Here is a 19,462-nt window from a genome sequence, read left to right as displayed (position 1 = left end):
ATGGTTTTCGTGACATTGCATCAGCATTTCCATGGGTACTACCTTTTCGATGCTCAATGGAAAAGTCGTAGCTTTGTAGTCACTCGATCCACCGTGCCAATTGTCCTTCTGGATTACGGAACTGCAAGAGCCATTTTAACGTTGCGTGATCTGTCCTGACGCTGAATCGCTGGCCGTAGAGGTACTTCTGAAAATGTTTAATGCACTCTGCCAATGCCAACAATGCGTGTAACGCAATAGTTCCTCTCTGGTTTTCCAATCAAACGGCTGGAATATGCAACTACCTTCTCCTGTCCATCGACCAGTTGTGATAAAACGCCTCCATATATATATAGCATATCCACTCGCATCTGTATCTAGAATAAATGTTGCTCCTGGAATCGGATATGCCAACATTGGGGAAGTGCACAAACACTCCTTCAATGTTTGGAAAGCCACTTCTAGCTCTTCTTCCATTTAAAAGCTTTATTTTTCCTTGTAAGCTCATGGAGGATATGGCCTGAGCTGGAAAAGTTTGGTAGAAATCGGCGGTAATATGTGCACAGCCCAATAAAACTTGTCAATTCATGCAGGTTCTGTGGTCTTGACCAATCCTTTACAGCCTCTACCTTTTCGTTCGCAGTGCAGATGCCCTCTGTCGTTATCTTGTGACCCAAATAATTTACTTCCTTTTTTAACAGCCCACACTTTTTGGGACTTAGTTTCAGATCAGCGCCAGCTATTCTCTGGAAAACTTCCATCAAGCTTTTAAGATGTTCATCAAAGTTCTTGCCCAATACGAAAATGTCGTCTAGGTATACCAAGCATGTTTTCCAATGTAGTCCTTTCAATACCTGATCCATGAGTCTCTCAAAAGTAGCTGGTGCATTACAAAGTCCAAGAAGCATTACTGTAAATTGCTAAAGACCATCTCCGACGCTGAAGGCTGTTTTTTCTTCCTCCTTCACTTCCACTTGCCAGTAGCCACTTTTCAAGTCCAGTGTGGAAACCCATTTCGTACCAGAGAGCGAGTCCAGAGTGTCGTCAATTCTCGGCAATGGGTAGCTATCCTTTTTCATGATGTCATTCAACTTGCGATAGTCCACGCCAAACCTCATTTTCCCATCCTTGTTCCTCACAAGTACCACCGGTGAGCTCCATGGACTAGCTGATGGTTCGATGACGCCGCTGTCGTTCATTTCTTGTACTAACAACTTCCCGCTTCGCCAGTGTAACACTACGAGGAGCTTGACGTATCGGCCTCGCGTCTCCAGTGTCAATTTTATGTTTCACAACATTGGTGCGGCCTGGTTTGGAACCATCCTTGTCAAATATGTTTGCGTACTTTAGGAGCAGTTGCTTTGCCTTACTCTGATAATCTTCCTCTAGCCCCTCCGTCCATGCCGTGTTGTCATTTGAAAGATCAGTCTTGCTAGTTGAAACGTGTTCCTGGAGTTGTTCACAGTTAATAACTACTTCAGCCTCCTGGCATCTTCCCAATATAGCTCCTTTGGTCAGTTTGAGTGGTGACTTGAACTCATTGAGTACTCTTACCGGCATACGTCCATCTTGTTCTGTCATAGGCAGGGTTTTTCCTACAAGTACGTTCGGTGTTGATTTGTTTGCTGCTTCGACAACCCACAATTTGTTTGTCCCACAATCTCCATAAACCTTTGCCCAGATGACTGCTTCTCTCTCTCATAGCCGAAATTAAGTGGCACATCCATGTTCTTATATCGCATCGTCTTGCTTTCCATGTCGATTTTGATACCTTCGTCGATTAAGAAGTCCACTCTAATTATGATTTCATCAACAATCTCTGCCACTATAAAATTGTGTACTACCGTGACGTTTCCAATTGCGACTTCACATGATACTTCTCCTAAAACCGTGGTATCTTCTCCAGTGGCTGTACGTAATCTTGCTCCACGCAATGGTTTTATCCTCTTGTTGACTAAATCCGCTCGAATGATGGAATGAGATGCCCCCGCATCTACAGTCAGTAAACGTTCCTTTCCATCCACATGTCCTCCGAAAGTAAGATTGTTTGACCTTCTTCCAATTTGTGAGATAGAAATTATGGGGCATTCAATTGAGGGAGGCAGCTGTCGCCCCTTGCGGCTGACTTGATTTAAGTAGATTTAGTAGATTTGGAGAATTGCTCATCCCCTTCAGCTCTGCGTTTACGGCCACCCACATTGTTGGAACAATTAGAACCGGTACTGCAATGACGTGCAAGGTGACCTGGGTTGCCACATTTGAAACATTTCATAACTCCAGCATTTTTCTGTTGTGACCCCTTCAGTGCTTCCAAAATTGTGTCTACCCAGTCTGGCCTTTCCACTTCCTCGCGATGACCTTTGTACGCTGGCTTACTCAAAAGCGAGGCTGTTTCCTGAGTCAGTGCATGCGATACCGTTTCAGCAAATGTTAGTTTTGGTTTCACATATGTAGCTCGTTTCGTTTCCATATCTCGTATGCCATTTATGAAGCCCTGGATTTTTACCCTCTCGGTGTATTCCACGGGTGCATCCGCATTTGCAATATGAGCCAATCTTTCAATGTCTGAAGCAAACTTCTGCAAAGTCTCGTTAGATTTTTGGTAGCGGTTTTGCAATTCTATTTGGTAGATTTGTTTCCTGTGTTCGCTTCCGTAACGTCGTTCTACAGCAGCCATCAATGCTTCATAGTTGTTCCGCTCCCCTTCGGGAATCGTCTGTAGGATTTCGGCTGCTGGCCCCTTCAATGCTGTTAATATAGCTGCAACTTTATCTTCAGAATTCCAGTTGTTCACTGTTGCGGTCTTCTCAAACTGAAGCTTAAACACCTGGAAAGGAACAGAACCGTCAAAGGATGGTGTTTTTACCTTTTGTTACTCTCTGAAACTGCTGGGCGATTTAGTTGCAACTCCTGTATACGACCTCTCAATGTTTCAATCTCGGCATCAATTTTGTCTTCGAGTTGTAAAATGTTTGTATCTTGCACCTCCAACTTCGAGAAAGTACGTCCTTCTTGCTCTTCCAGTTGAGCGGAGATCTGCGATGATATCTGTGCTGAAATTTACGCCGACATTTCGGATATTCGTGCCTCTTGTGCTTCAATCTTAGATGTTATATGGTTCTCCTGGGATTCTAGTTGTATTTTCATCTTGGATGTTATACGTGCCTCCTGTGATTCCAGTTGCGACGACATGTTGGTGGATCTTTGTGATGACATTTCGGACATTTGTGCCGATATTGCAGCCAATCATGTTCAGGTATGTGTTCGCCATTGTCTGCGGTATTTCATTTTTCTCCTCCAATTTTGTTGTCTCATCGCCATCAAGATGAAAGACATACTCTTCCACGTCTATTCCTTCTAATTCCATTTCCTCTCGTAGTCGTGCCTGAAGTTCGAGTTTAATGACGGTTGTATTCAATCCACGGCTCTCCAACTCCTCCTTCAGTTGCTGGATCTTCCATTCACTTAACTTTGCCATGTCCTTGTTTTCCTCTGGAATATATTCAACAATTCCTCTTCTGACACCAATTGTAACGAATTTAGTGCAATTCTGCTTATTTGCAAACTTCTACAAATGTTCGTATCGCTAAACTGTTGAATAAATAACTCTAATATTCAATAATGCAAAATGGCCTTTATTAAAGTCATTCACAATAACAATAATACTTCACAACCAATAGCTTGCTTAAATCAAACTCATTAATTATGCCTCAACTGTAATGCTTTTATACTCTTCGGTTTCCTCGTTCACCCATTTCTCCTAAGGTCTAGTAATTTCTTGAATTTGATGTTTGTTTACCAGCTATACACATGTATATTTGTAATTTGTATCCATATGCGTGTGTATATGTGAGCGAAGAAGTAGCTGATGATGACACGCGTTTGCCTCTCTGCCGCCCGTATCTACAGTCAGTATGCTTGTATGAATGTGTGTACATGATGATTAATTTGTTTACGTACATACAAGTGTGGCAGCTTGCTTTATTGTTGTTGTGGCTTTATTTACTTAGTATCAGATTAGTGATGTGAGTATCAGTTAGTGTCACTAATACTAAAATACTGTCTTTTATTTTACTATTCGAACTATTCGAATAATAAGGAAAGGAATTCGAATAATTGAAAGCGAATAAAAGAATAAAAAATTCGAGTAAATACACTGCGTTACAAAAACGAGCTTTGGTTCTGTCCTATGAACCAAATATACTTTTTCGGAAAGGGGAGAAAAAATAAAAATACATGTGTATCGGCGATTTTCAGGTACATATCAGAATTTTTTTTTTTATGTATAAAGTATATAGCTCGTAGTGTCCGTCTTTCCGCCTGTGTGGAAGATTTTGGATCGATTTTTAACGCTTTTTCCGTGATCCAATCGAGCTGAATTTTTGCAGGCAGACTAGTGGAAATGTCAGTATCTCGCCAAATTCAAAAAAAATAATAGATTTTTATCAATTCTCAGATTTTCCTGCTTTTTTTTAATGGTTATCGGTTCTTTTGTAACGGGTTTAGCTCATTAAAAAACCGAATTTTTTATTAATTTTATTATATAAAAATTAAAAATTGTTACATTAAAAATTTCAATGCTTTTAAAGAAACTTAGGCCTTTATTTTTGCGTTTGTAAGCATTTGTGTCAGTATCGCGACAAATAGACCAACAGTATTCGCCAAGCATATGCGTAATGTCCTGGTCCTGATGGAACCTTTCGCCATGCTCATCGCTACAAGCTCCTAAATCATCAGGGAAAAAATCTAAATGATTGTGAAGGAAATGGATCTTTAGCGACATTAATATGCCCATTTCGCCATATGCCGAAATAATTTTTGCAACAATACTTTTATAATTGGCAGCTCGTTTGTTGCCAAGAAACTTCTTAATAACGGAAAATCTGCCTTTCCGTGCATGTTGTTCGATAGCATTCAATTTTGATCAAAATTCATAACATGCAACTATTTTTTTATCTGCGAACCATTGAAAACACCTTGAGTCATACACATCATTAAAAAAATAAAGTTACTGAATGCCTTCTTAAAAAAATACCTGCATGAATTTTTGCGCCGCTCAATTTCGGAAAAATTTTACGCAAACTTGCAATCGCCTCGCCCTCACGATCTTAATGTGTAGTGGTGGCAAAATGATTTGAGATGGCTGCACCAATGGTAGATTTTCTATACTTTCTACGCCTACTTTGTAGCGGCTTCCGCTTAAATTCAGTGTAATGTTGATCCCTTTTGCGGCCTTCGCATGTACACAAAAAGCACTGGTTGGTTGGAAATCCACGCTTATCACCCATGAGTAGTCCGGCCACTTTCAGATCGCAGCATATTTTCCAATCATGCTCTTGGTACTTTATCAGCTGTAATATTAATTCCATGTCTTCGTATGTTTCTTTGAGGTTTGTGGCATATGCGATCGGGACAGCTGGATGTTTGTTACCGATATGAAGCAGCACGACTTTAAGGCTGTTGACCGATGAAAAGTCGGCACTCCTCTGAAATATGAGGGTAATCAATTTTTACAAACATCGAATCAATACCATAACAATAAACCAGGTTTTTTTCTCGATCTTCGTGCAATTTAAAAAAATCGTCATATGGAATAGTGATACGTCGATCACGAGCGGCTGTTATTTTAAAATCAGCCGCCACTATATTCCACTGCTTAAAGCGTGATGCAAAGAGTTCCGTTGTTCTCTTTGACAAATCTCCGTCTCGTACAAGGTCATTGAAGTCGGTTTGTGTTACTAAATGCGGCACTGCATTCCCAAGTTCACTGGGTGTTGGTAGAAATTTAGATACTTCTAAATTCTCGCATTTCGCATTCGAAGCAAGAAATGTTGATAGCATTGTTAGCACTACTGTTGGTTCTCCATCACTTCATTCGAGAACATCATCAAAAATTTCCCTTGAAGCCGCTGTACGTTCTTCTGGTGAGTACAGAACCGCTGGTATAACCGATTCTACATTAGCGTAGCGAATTTTGGTGCGGCGAAATTATTGGTACCCTTTAGTTTGAGTAAAAGTTACGCAAAAGTAGCACAATTTAATCCAGTGCTCCGTACTTGGTAGCCAAATTGTTGGTACAGCGTACTTATAGCGTAGCAATAGTCGCACACGACTTCCTGAGTATACCACAAGTAAAAAACAAAAGCAGTCTTAAATATTTTCTGAAACGAATTAACCACGTTCTTCGTAATATTTTTAAAATTTTTACTTGGTGCGGATGGGTCGAAAAACAATTTTTTTGTTTTTTTTTTGAACGCTTTAGTAGTTTAAAAATTTGGAGTCCCTTCAAGTTTTGCCGAAAGAAGTGAAAACAATTTTTTTTTTTAATTCAGGAAAATCTGAGAATTGATAAAAATATATTTTTTTTTAAATTTGACGTGATACAGACATTTCCACGAGTCTGCCTGCAAAAATTCAGCTCGATTGGATCACGGAGAAATCGATCCAAAGCCTTTCACATAGGCGGACAGACGGACACTACGAGGTATAAAGCTAATACGTAATATATGTACATAAAAAAAATACGCGCTTATACATAAAAAACATTCTGACGTGTACATGAAAATCGCCGTTACACGTGTATTTTTATTTTTTCTCCCCTTTCCGAAAAAGTATATTTGGTTCATAAGACAGAATATGTGTAACACGGTGATATTATTCGAATTACGAATAAAAGAGTTTATTATTCGAATCGTCCCACCCCTAATTTTATATTATAAATTTATTAACCTTTCTATTATTTCGGCTGCAATTAGTATTTTTATTTTATAGCTTTATTAATTTTGTCGATTAGATTTTGTACGTTTAGTTAAATTTTATTGAAATTGTAGTTTTGTTAAATTTTGATTTGGAAATTTATAGTTTTTAAAATTGTATTTTTGTTAAATTTCATTTCCGTCACCACACGCACTTTATGTTTCTTCTACTTCTATCGCCAAACTGTGTCGCAAAAAAATCTCCACTCACCACCTCTCCAGCGATCATCCGACGTCACGGTCGCCATATTGTATTACGGCTTCGCTAGACGTCCACTTTTACCCATAATTACCAGTAGTATGTAAATATCGGTTCCAGACCAAATGGTGAAAGGAAAAATGTGAAAGGAAAAGTATATACACACCGACACACATATATATACAGCAAACAATTTCGTTGCCTACTTTTAGGTGCATACGTTCTTAAGCTTGGAGCTTTTTGCATTTTATATAGAAAAACTCGGAACATGACTCACCCTATCAACTCATTATACGTTCTTCCGGTTTGTTTTCTGGCTGATGTATAAGAAAAAGCTTAGAGCCGTTTGCCTTTAGCAGAGCTTAGCCGTTCAGGGGAGGATCGAGCTCAGATTTTAAAGGGGGCCCTACATTTTTAAAGGGCCGCAAATTTTTAAATTTCTCCTCATATTTCATTAGAAATAAAGAGTCCCATAGATTTCTAATCGCGCGACTGCTCCCCAGTCCCCTCACCCCTCTTTTTTCTCGTCTACAAAAAGTAGCAGTTGGACGACTGTAGTACCGCCCAACCCCTAACCCCAACCCCCCAACTCCCAACTCTCTTTTTTCTCGTCTACGAAAAGGAGCCGATGGGCATTTGTAGTACCGCCCCCCTTTTTTCTCGTCTGTAAAACGGACCTGTCGGATACCCGCAGGGGCAGATTGAACATTTTGTTTGGCATTTTATTAGATTGTAAGTTTGTGTGTGTACATACTGATCCATACAAGTACATGAGAATATCAACAAACCACAAAATACATGCCGATGGCCACGTCCATCCATGGGAAACTTGTTCCAATGTAAATACTTACTTTTTTTTCAAGTTAACCTTTTTCAAAAACAATTTTTATTTAAAATTTTAAAATTTTTAATTTATATTTTTCTCCATATTTTGGCGCGGTTAGGAATGCGTAATATACTTGTGTGTGTGTAGTTTCATAAAATTACTACTCTTTTTCTAAATAATCTTTTTGACAACATTTGTAAATTGAATATATTCATACATTTTATCATGGATGAGTACACAATAAGCAGCGGTGTTGGCAGATACGGCCTTGTGAAATTTTAGCTCAATCCGAATATCGATGGGACCGCTTTTTATAGATTCATTCTAATATGTAACATCTAAAACAATTATTGGAGCATGTTGAACAAATTGATCAGGTGATAAAAGTGGTTGGGGAGTGCGTCCATAGTAACTTTGTTGAAATTTCAAATACATGTCATATAATAGAGCATACCGATTTCGATCAAATTTAATATTAAGATCATCATATGGATATGTAATGGAGCTGAGGTTTCTTTATCACAAAGTTTTGCAGTTTTTTGCTTTGTATTTTAATAAAACGTTGATTACAACCATTTGGGCTCCATAACCATGTCTGCATATAAATTATAAAATTTTTTAAATATGAAGATTGAACATTTTATTTGTCTTTTTATTAGGGTATAAGTTTGTATGTACATACTTACAAATATGCATGTACGTGAGAATTTCATGAAACGGTAAATAAATATGAAGGGTGAACATTTTGTTTGTCTTTTTATTAGGTTATAAGTTTATATGTAAATAGTAATATATATGTATGTACAAAAGAAAAAATCAAAACATGCTGATAAGAAACCTTAACCTTTTTTTGAAACATGGTATCACGCAAAGATCTTTTTGTTAGAAACATTGAGGGGCCCATCAGCATCGTCTAAAGTAAGAATTCCACATTCTTCAGCATTCGGTTTATTTGGTAAGGAATTTCGCATAAAAATTCCTCTGAAATGTTTAAGCTCTTTGCAATATTTCATTAAATCTATGCCTGCTAACGGTCTTTTGGGTAGGCGTTTTATTCGTTTCGTGGTGGTCTTTGCGGTTTGAGGAATAGTCCCTTCTCCATAGCGATTGATTCCATATATCTATTATGACGGCTAGCCTCAGCCAATTGCTCCTTTCCATTCCTGATATCATTCAAAACTTTTGCTACAGCTGATCCACCAGATACTATACCACCAAGTGCACCCAACGCTGTTAAAATTGGAAGTAGTGGTAAAATTCCACCAATTTTTTGGACAGGAATTATTCTCGGTATATAAATTTCTTTATTTTTAAAGCTAGACTCTATAGTATTCTTAGAAATGTTATAGGCCTCATTAAATGACTGCGACTTCTCTTTGTTAAGTATGTTGATACCTTTTTTTAACTGCCATTAAAAAATTTTTATTAGATGATACTTTACGAGTTTTCATCTTTTTCCGTTTTTTTACATTTAGATGTATTTCTTTTCTTATTTTTTAAACCCATTCCCAATTTGAGTTTTGCTTTCATTGCATTTATAACGAACCAAACGTTTGCTCGTTCTTTGAAATCACTATCCTTATATGTTACATGTTTGCCAGGCTTTCTCAGATAAAACTTTATCAATTTGGTGTCTGTTATTTATATCTTTCGTTTGGGAATATGCAATATCATGTTGTAGTGTAAGTCAGTTAAATTAAAACAAAATAGATTTTGCTGGCGCTTATGTTCAGCACAGACATCAGATTAATGATTCCTTTTTGTTAACAAATGCTTTCCCTTTTATAGGAATTTTTCTTACAATACTATTACAATATTTTTGTACAATACGTACACACTAAAAATAACTACATTCTATTTCTATATACCTATTCAGTACAATATTCTTATTACCTAACTATGTAATAATGTTTGGTCAGTCGCACGGACAAGCTATCGATCAGTTATGTTTATGGGTTAAGCAACTGTAAATGGATATGGCTCCCCGCTGGATTCAATGTATCTTAACTATGCCGCTATGACTGTGTCGCTATGAGTAATTTGTTTGTGGTCTGGCATGTACATAGGTACAAATATCTTGTATTGTGGTAATGCCACAATGTTCTCTACAGGCTTCATCTAAAGGATTTATACCCTTATCTCCTCTTCCTATCCGTTGTCGGAGTTTCATTCCAGGACCACAAAATTGATATCCAGGTAAATGAAGCTCAATAGGTAAAGAATTAATCAAACTATTTACAAAACCCTGACCAGTCTTTTTACGTATTCGTCCCATTAAGTCTTTGTTTTCTTCTTCTTAATAATAATGAGAGTGGGTGAGTTATAATTAAATGATGATTTTATTATAAAAGCGATGGTTTATATTGCTATAAATCTAGTAAACAAAATGAAAGTTGTTAAACAACGTCTCCAACTTAAGGTTAATAATGCCGAGAATTGTATAAATGTTAAAAATGTTATCAGATATAGTCCCCTTTTACCAAATTCCATACGAGCGCTGATTGTGGGACCGTCAAATTGTGGAAAAACGAATGTTATGCTAAGTTTAATTGAAAGCCCAGACGGCCTTAATTTCTGAAATATATACATTTATTCAAAATCATTATATCAACCAAAATATATCTATCTAAAAAGGCTTATTGAGCCTATAAAAGGAATACATCATTTATACATTTAGTGAAATTGTTGATGTCATCAAACCAGCTGAAGCTAAACCAGACTCAATTTTAATATTATACGATGTAATATGTGGAAAACAAATTACAATACGAGATTATTTTTGTATGGGTCGTCATAAGAACATTGATTCTTTCTATTTATATCAAACTTATACAAAAATTCCTAAACACTTAATTCATGATAATGCAAACATGATTATTGTATTCAAGCAAGATGAAATGAATCTTAAGCATATCTATAATGATCATGTTATCGGAGATATGTCATAGAAAACATTTTTAAAATTTGTATAGTTTTTTGGAGAAATGAATACGGTTTTGTTGTTATAAGTAAAGATGATCCTATAAATAAAGGTCGATATCGAAAGGGGTTCTATAATTGTATACAACTATAAAACATCTATAAAAGACATATACAACACCAGATTCTTATCAGATACACAGCTGATAGGTAACAGATTTACAAGATTCTTATCATATACACAGCTGATAGGTAACAGATTTACCAAAATCCTGTCAAATAATCACATGACTGTATTAGCAAAACTTGTTAAGATCAGGAGAGTATTAAAAGAAAAACTTAAAAGAATGAAATTGGGAGAATTTGATAGAATCAACTTGTTGGAGGATACATTTAAACCCATTTCGAAATCATTTACTGAATTAGTTGATAATTTGAAAAACTCTAGTAATAAAAACAATGTTACAAATTATAATGGTGATGATGATGATGATGATGAAATTTTGCAGTCGGACAGTGCAAAAGAATGTAAAGACATGGAAGTTGATACATTGCCAACCGTTGAAAATTATGTGAATGATAATGATCTTGATAGTAAAAAAAACATTTATTCGAACGATGCAGATAGAATATTCTACAGATAGTTCTCGGAAAGAAAATGTTGAGAGGCAAGCGATGAAGAAACCTAAAAAAAGGAGCGAACGTCTATTGATCATATTAATAGAATTGTTTTAATAAAAAACCAAAACAAGATAATTTGTTAGCGTTAGACGAAAAATAAATTTTATGAGTGACTGTGAAAGGCCAGCATCGTATATTCCAAGTAAACCTCATGATGATGAATTAATAAAAAGAGCTGTACAAAGAAATGTAATGAAAACTGAATCAGATATCGATAAAAAATCTGAAAAGCGAAAATCTGGTGATATCATTAATGAGCAATGTTTTGATAAAACCCAAAAATTAGATAGTGTTATTAGCGTTAAAGAAAAAATAGCTTATATGAATAATAGTGAAGGACCAGCCGCGCATATTTCCAGTAAACTAAATGATGAACAATTACTAAACATGGCTGTAGAAAGTCAAAATCAAGCTGAAACTTTAAATGATAATACTACTCTTACTGAACCTGATATTTTGAGAAGAATCGAAGAAGATCCTGATATGCGGGAAAGATATAAACCTGTTAAACGTCAGAATAAGAATCAATTAAATGAAGATTATAAACGGGTTAAGCTCACCGCAACATTATAGAAAGGGTGATTTGCACAAAATCTTATAAATATCTACATATTATTAGGAAATTATTCAATTATGATCCACACTCGTTCATAAGGGGTAGAGTTTTGTTGAAATCAGTCGATTGCCGTGAAAATATTTATCAATATTGGGATAATCCTAATGAGTTGGTGGATAGATTGAGGTTTCTTATATCTTCAACAAGTGCTGGTCATAACAACCATCAAAACTAGATTATATCAATTATTTAAGAGTTGCGAGAAGCAAAGATTATTAAGTAATATGAGTATAAATAAATTGGACATTCCTCATTTGGTAATAGTCGATCGAAAACTAAAACAATGCTAGACCGAAATAAAAACCTTAATTTAAACAAGAAAAGAATAATTAACCTAGCTGCTCCTATAGAAGACGATGATGCCATTTCGAAAATATTCTTTTTCGAAGAGTTAAATAAGATACAAAAAAAATTATAACATCAAATCAGAGAAATAAATATAATCCTGAATAATAGTATTCAAAATGATATATCGATTCTTGAGGATTTAATAGATCACCGAATAAAAGGTAAATGTGGGGAAGTATTAAGTAATATAAACAACTATTTATCTGTTATTGTGGATCATTTGATGCGTTTCGTTATGTTGAAACAACATCCTACGGAAAAAGTAGTTGAGGTGCTAAAAATAAAGTTCCCTACTATAAAAGCATTAACAAAATGAATAACAAATGAGCTATTATAGAAGAATTACATAAACAAGCTAGAAAAAATTTTAAACGAAGACGTGTTATTGTCAAAGGAATCGATGATTTATGGCAAGCTGACTTGGTGGTAATGGCTCAGTACTCAAATAGTAATAATCGTTATCAGTATCTATTAACTGTAATTGATACATTTTCCAAAAAAGCATGGTTTGAAGCAGTTAAAGATAAAACTAAAGAAAATGTAACGAATGCAATGGCTAAGATTTTAAATTTAACTAACCGAATACCGAAATACCTGCAAACAGATGATGGAAAGGAATTTTACAATACTAACTTTAAGAGATTATTACAAACAAAAAATATAAATCATTATTCAACATTTTCATCATTAAAAGCATCTATAATAGAGCGATTCAATAGAACATTAAAAGGAATGATGTGGAAAGAATTTAGTTTTCGGGGAACTTATAAATGGATTGATATCTATAAAAATTAGTCAATTATTATATTAATACTATACACAAGACCATCAAAACGACTCCAAATGAGGTAAGTTTTCTAACGAACAACATTTATTGGACACTGCATACAACAATTTAAAAGTTTTTCATAGACCAAAATTTAAAATTAATGATGAGGTTAGAATAAGTAAATATAAACATGTATTTGAAAAAGGGTATACACCAAATTGGACAACCGAAGTTTTTAAAATAAAGTCAATTAAAAACACAAACCCTACAACATATATAGTTGAAGACTATCAAGGTAATGCTATTATGGGAGGATTTTACGAATATGAACTTTTGAAAACTAAACTCCCTCATGTATATTTAATTGAAAAAGTTTTGAGGCGTAGAAATAATAGAATTTATGTTAAATGGTTAGGATCCTCTTCTGAACACAATTCCTGGGTGGATGTTAATGATTTAAATTAATAAAATAAATAAGTAAACAAATAAATAGAAAAGTGTTTTAATAACACTGTACCACGAATTTCAACTTTTTCTCTTTACCAGAAACGCCGTTATGAAATTCGTATGTAAAATCACCCCCTGATTTCGAAAATTCAGTTCATTTTTGATTCTATTGTACGGTTTTTGAGATATTTGTAATTTACCGTTATTCGAAAAAGCCAAAAAGATGGCTCCTTTTAATTACGTATATCTCACGAACGGGTAAAGCAATTGCAAAAAAGTTTACAGAGTCGGAAAAACGATAAAATGACGATAAATGAATACATCATACATTGTTTTTTGCTCAACCAGACAGTTTTCGAGATATTAGCTTATCATTTCAGATTTTTGTTTTTTTTTATGAAAAAATATGAAAAAAAATACTTTTTTCGAGGGCAACATTCCAAAACCACAACTTCTTATCCAGATATTTTTCCTTTGCGTAAAGCTCTGCTTAATTAGAAAAAAGATTAGCTATCATCGAATAAAATCGATGCAAAACTATGTAAGCGATCAAATAAAAATACCCAGGTTGCGCAACTTGTTTTATAGTAGGTAGAGTGGTTGCATCGAAAGGAAGAGTGGTTGGGTTTGAAACCTGCTGTAGGCATGTAGTTATAAACATGTATTTCCGTCACTTATGGCTAAGTATGCAGGTAGATTTTCAAAATTATAAGACACAAAAAAATTTTTAAAGCCTACATCTAAAGCAGGTAGTATTTTCTTTTCCCGGCTTCGTATAAAAAGGAACCTTTCTGTCTAGGTAAGATTTGATTTTTTCAATTTTATTCTTGTTCCGAGTATAAATAAGAGTTAATGCGCCTTGACACTTCATAACATCTGCAAGGCTCGCCGAAGATAGTTCAGTTCATAAGTCAAATTTCAAAACCGTGATTTATTAAAAAAAATAAAATGAGTAAAAGGAAGCGAGAATTTGTTTGTAATAACGATCCAGATATGTTCTGTTTCATGTGTGGCCAATATACTATCATAAGGCGACGACGAGTATTCTCAGATCATATGAAAACTTTATACTCCAAGTATTTTGGCATTGAGCCTAAAAATGCTGAAAAACCATGGACACCGAACACTTTGTGTACATCGTGTCGAGTAGAATTGATTCAGTCGGAATCAGGACAACAAATAAAATTTGATACACCAATGATATGGAGAGAACCTACTTGCCATTCAATATAGAGTGTTATATTTGTCAAACAAAAGTAGTTGGCATTGGAAGATCAAGAAGAGTAACCTATGCCAGCGTACCTACAGTGACATTACCAGTACTACATTCAACGGCCGTTACGAATCCAGTTCCATTGTCAACAGTAATATCTGAGTGCGGGGAATCAAGTTGTACTGAATTTCGCATGGGAAACGAGAGAAACGTTCTGTCACAAGCACAACTTAATGATTGGATAAGAGATTTGGAACTATCCAAGGAAAAGGCCGAGATCCGCGCTTCTCGTATGCAACAATTTAAATTTGTGTCATCCGATGTTAAGGTGATATATTGTAGAACTCGTCACGAACAATTTTCCAAACACTATACCAAGAAAGACAGTATATGCTACTGCAACGAAATTCCCTGTTTATTCAAAGAGTTTGGTCAAACATATGATTCAAAAGACTGGCGATTGTTTATAGACAGCAATAAACTCAGTTTGAAGGCTGTATTATTGCATATTTGTAACAAAAAGCCTTCTATCCCGATCGTACATGCAGTAAATACAAAGGAAACCTACGAGGAAACGCAAAAACTACTCAAATTTATCAAATATGAAGAGCATGATTGGAAAATATGTTCGGATCTCAAAGTCGTTGCAATGCTATGCGGTCTACAAAGTGGCTACACCAAGCACTGCTGCTTCCTTTGCAATTGGGATAGCCGAGCTCGTAGGGACCACTACGTCAGAAAGGATTGGCCGTAAAGAGTCGAGTTTACCGTTGGTGTGGATAACATCAAATACACCCCTCTTGTCAAGAAAGAGAAAATCATACTTCCACCCTTACACATCAAGCTCGGTCTCATTAAAAACTTAGTAAAGGCTTTGGACAAAGAAGGCGAAGCATTCGACTATATGAAAACAATTTTTCCAGATATTTCTCAAGCCAAGATAAAGGAAGGTATTTTTGCTGGAGCACAAATAAAAAAGTTGATCAACAGTAATCAATTCAAAAGACTACTTTCATCAGTTGAGGCAGCAGCGTGGGAATCCTTTGAAAAGGTCGTTGCTTCTTTTCTCGGTAGACACAAAAGCCCTAACTACGAGCAGATAGTGAACGACTTAATAAATAATTATGCGAAAATGGCTTAAAGGCTTATTAAAATTAGTTTCCCAAAATTCTATAACTTGTTTAACTAACTAATATTTTCTTTCCAGGCGTAAATATGTCCTTAAAAATTCACTTTCTGCACTCACATTTGAGCTTTTTTCCGACAAATCTTGGCGACGAAAGTGACGAACATGGCGAAAGGTTTCATCAGCAAATGAAATTAATTGAGAATCGATATCAAGGATTCTGGGACGTCGCAATGATGGGTGATTACTGGTGCTTTCTCATAAGAGAAACCGATCCTAAACTGAATAAGCGTCAAAGTAGAACACATAATTATTTCGAGTACATAGTAAAATCAAATTAAGATAAAGATTATTAGAATATAGTATAAACATAAATAAATTAAAAAAAAAGTTAAAAATATGGGAAATTTCAGATATTTCACTCTTCTTTATACCATACATACGTTTTGAGGTATACGTTGAAATTGCCCAACCTGGGTATTTTTATTTGATCGCTTATAACTTACGTAGTTTTGCATCGATTTTCTTCGATGGTAGCTTATCTATTTTCTAATTAGACAGAGCTTTACGTAAAGAAAAAACATCTGGAAAAAAAGTTGTGGTTTTGGAATTCTGCCCTCGCAAAGAGTAATTTTTTTCATATTTTTTCATAAAAAAACAAAAATCTTAAATTATAAGTTAATATCTCGAAAACTATCTGGTTGAGCAAAAAACAATGTATTTATAGCAAATTTTATTGTCTTTCCGATTCTGTAAACTTTTTTGCAATTGCTTTACCCGTTCGTGAGATATACGTAATTAAAGGGAGCGACCTTTTTGGTTTTTTCGAATAACGGTTAATTGCAAATATCTCAAAAACGGTACCATAGAATCAAAAATGAACTCGATTTTCGAAATCAGGGGGTGGTTTTACATACGACTTTCATAACGGCGTCTCTGGTAAATTTTTGGCCGTCGACCAGTGTAATTATTTCAGTTAAGTATTTAATGATAGCCTATCAACATGTCGCTTACATTAACAAAAAGTGGTAATTCATCTATACTGGTTGCAAATTATTTCCCTCCCATAGAACTTAAACAAGATTATGCCTGTGGTTAATCAGTTTTGACTCATATCGTACAATTCAAAATGTGGACAAAGAAAACAATTTGTTTCACATTGGATCGAATGTTATTGAGATACCTGTTGGAACATATAAAATGGATGATATAGTTGAAACAATTACTAACATATATGACCCTTCAAATCAAGGGTATATTGATATTAGCGCTAACCCTAATACATTTCGAACTGAAATTATGAGCTTTAAGGAAGAAGTAAATTTTGATAAAGAATGCTCATTTTGGCCATTACTAGGTTTCAGTAAAAGAGTACTGAAGCCGGGGATTGTTCATTACTCTGACAATCCAGTGGATATAACAAAAATAAACACGATATCTGTTGAATGTAATATCATTAGCGGATCATATATAAATGGACTATCTGTGCATACAATTCATCAGTTTTCGCTTAGAGTTAGTCCAGGATATAAAATCTCAGAAATACCTGCTAATGTTATATATTCACCAGTTAATTAATACACGTCACATAAGCACTCTAGTTCTTAGAGTTGTAGATCAAACTGGTAGCTTAGTTAATTTTCGTGGAGAGAACATATCAATAAGACTGCATTTAAAACCTATCTAAAAATGATAATTTTTAATAAAAAGCCACCACATACAGATTTTTTGAATAGTTTTCAATCAACTTCAAAAGTATTGGTTACAAAAACAAAAAAATTACACTCTAAAGAAGTAAAATCTCCTGTTCAACATAAACTTGATTTAACCCCCGCGAATAAGCAGTTCCTAATAAATCTAGGATTTAGTTTAAAAAATGAGTGATATAATAAACGTTTTTTTCAAACCTATATTTGATAATAGTATAATAAAAAAGGATTACCATAGCTACACACCATATCTGCAATCGTTTAAAAACAATGATGAAATTCGGATCTCTATACAAAATCAAGACCTATATGTGCTACCTAGTGAGAGTGTTTTATACATTGAGGGATTCATATCAAATAGTAATTCGCAAGTTTCAAAAACTGTGCAGTTGCTTAATAATTGTATGGCGTATTTATTCGAGGAGATTCGATATGAAATTAATGGAATAGAAATTGATCGCACTAGAAAGTTGGGTAACGCAACAGCAATGACAAATTATGTATCACTTAACGAATTTGAGAGTAAAAATCTAAATAATGCAGGTTGTTGTCCATTTGAAAATATTAACCTAAAGACTGGACATTTTAATTTTTGTGTACCGTTGAAAAACCTGCTGGGATTCGCTGAAGATTTTGATAAAATTATTGTTAATTGTAAACATGAATTAATCTTAATGCGGACCAAAGAAGATGATGTTGTTATGACGTCAACTACACCATCAGAAAAGCTTTTATTAAAACTTTTAAATATTACATGGAAAGTGCCACATGTTCAACATTCAGACTCGTATCAGTTAACTATGTTGAGAACAGTTAATAGCAAATAACCACTAAACATTTCGTTTAGAAGTTGGGATGTTTACCATAACCCGTCTCTACAGGAAAGCACTAATATGTTATGGAATGTCAAACTGGTTGGTGAAAATGAAAGATCTCGCTATATTAGTTTAGGATTTCAAAATGAAAATAAATTTACACATTGTGACTTATTGGATGTTAAAGTTCACCTCAACTCCACTACATATCCATATGATGATCTTAATATTAAATTTGATCGAAATCAGTATGCTCTATTATATGACATGTATTTGAAATTTCAACAAAGTTACTATGGACGCACTCCCCAACCATTTTTATCACCTGATCAATTATTTCAACATGCTCCAATAATTGTTTTAGTTGTTACACATCGGAATGAATTTATAAAAAGAGGTTCTATCGATATTCGGATTGAGCTAAAATTTCACAAGGCCGTATCTGCCAACACCGGTGCTTAAATGTATGAATATATTCCATTTACAAATGTCAAAAATATTATTTAGAAAAAGAGTAGTAATTTTATGAAACTACACACATACAAGTATATTACGCATTGCAACCCCGCCAAAATATGGAGAAAAATATTAATAAAAAATTTAAAAATTTTAAATAAAAATTGTTTAAACAACGTGACATCAGGATGGACAAGGCGACAGCTGTTTCGATTATACCTTGTAAATCTCTTCAAAACCTTTTCTCCCGGGAGTGGGAGTCGAACCCGCACTCCTACGAAAGTTGAAATGGTTGCAAACGCATTCAGCTACGTCATGCCTTATTTGTTGTAAAGTTTTTCCCACTTGCCTTTTTTCGCATATATTATCTTCCACACATCACATAATTCGTATGTAGTTATGTGTTGAAGTTATGCATATTTGTAAGGCGGTTTCATAGAAACTTGGTATTTTGCTGTTTTTTTTTGTTCTATTTATAGAACTACAATGAATTAACCAAATGTTGTCTCTTTATATGAGTTAATCGGGGATTGCCCGTTTTGCTTTTAAATGTATGAACATTTATTTCAAGCAATTTTTTTAATTTTATAATTTATTTAATAAT

At 34.8% G+C, this 19,462-nt stretch overlaps 1 protein-coding gene across 8 annotated transcripts in view; it reads right to left on the bottom strand.

Annotated features, from left to right (window-relative positions):
- Positions 1–19,462, bottom strand: part of dpr19 (defective proboscis extension response 19) — a 1,424,328-nt gene that overhangs the window by 1,214,723 nt on the left and 190,143 nt on the right. The gene's annotated exons all lie outside the window — the stretch shown is intronic.

Source organism: Eurosta solidaginis, chromosome 2 (genome assembly GCF_040869045.1).
Source record: "Eurosta solidaginis isolate ZX-2024a chromosome 2, ASM4086904v1, whole genome shotgun sequence".
In the NCBI taxonomy this organism is placed as follows: domain Eukaryota; kingdom Metazoa; phylum Arthropoda; class Insecta; order Diptera; family Tephritidae; genus Eurosta; species Eurosta solidaginis.
The sequence above is the reverse complement of the archived record's forward strand: the minus strand, read 5'-3'. Positions and strand labels throughout refer to the sequence as shown.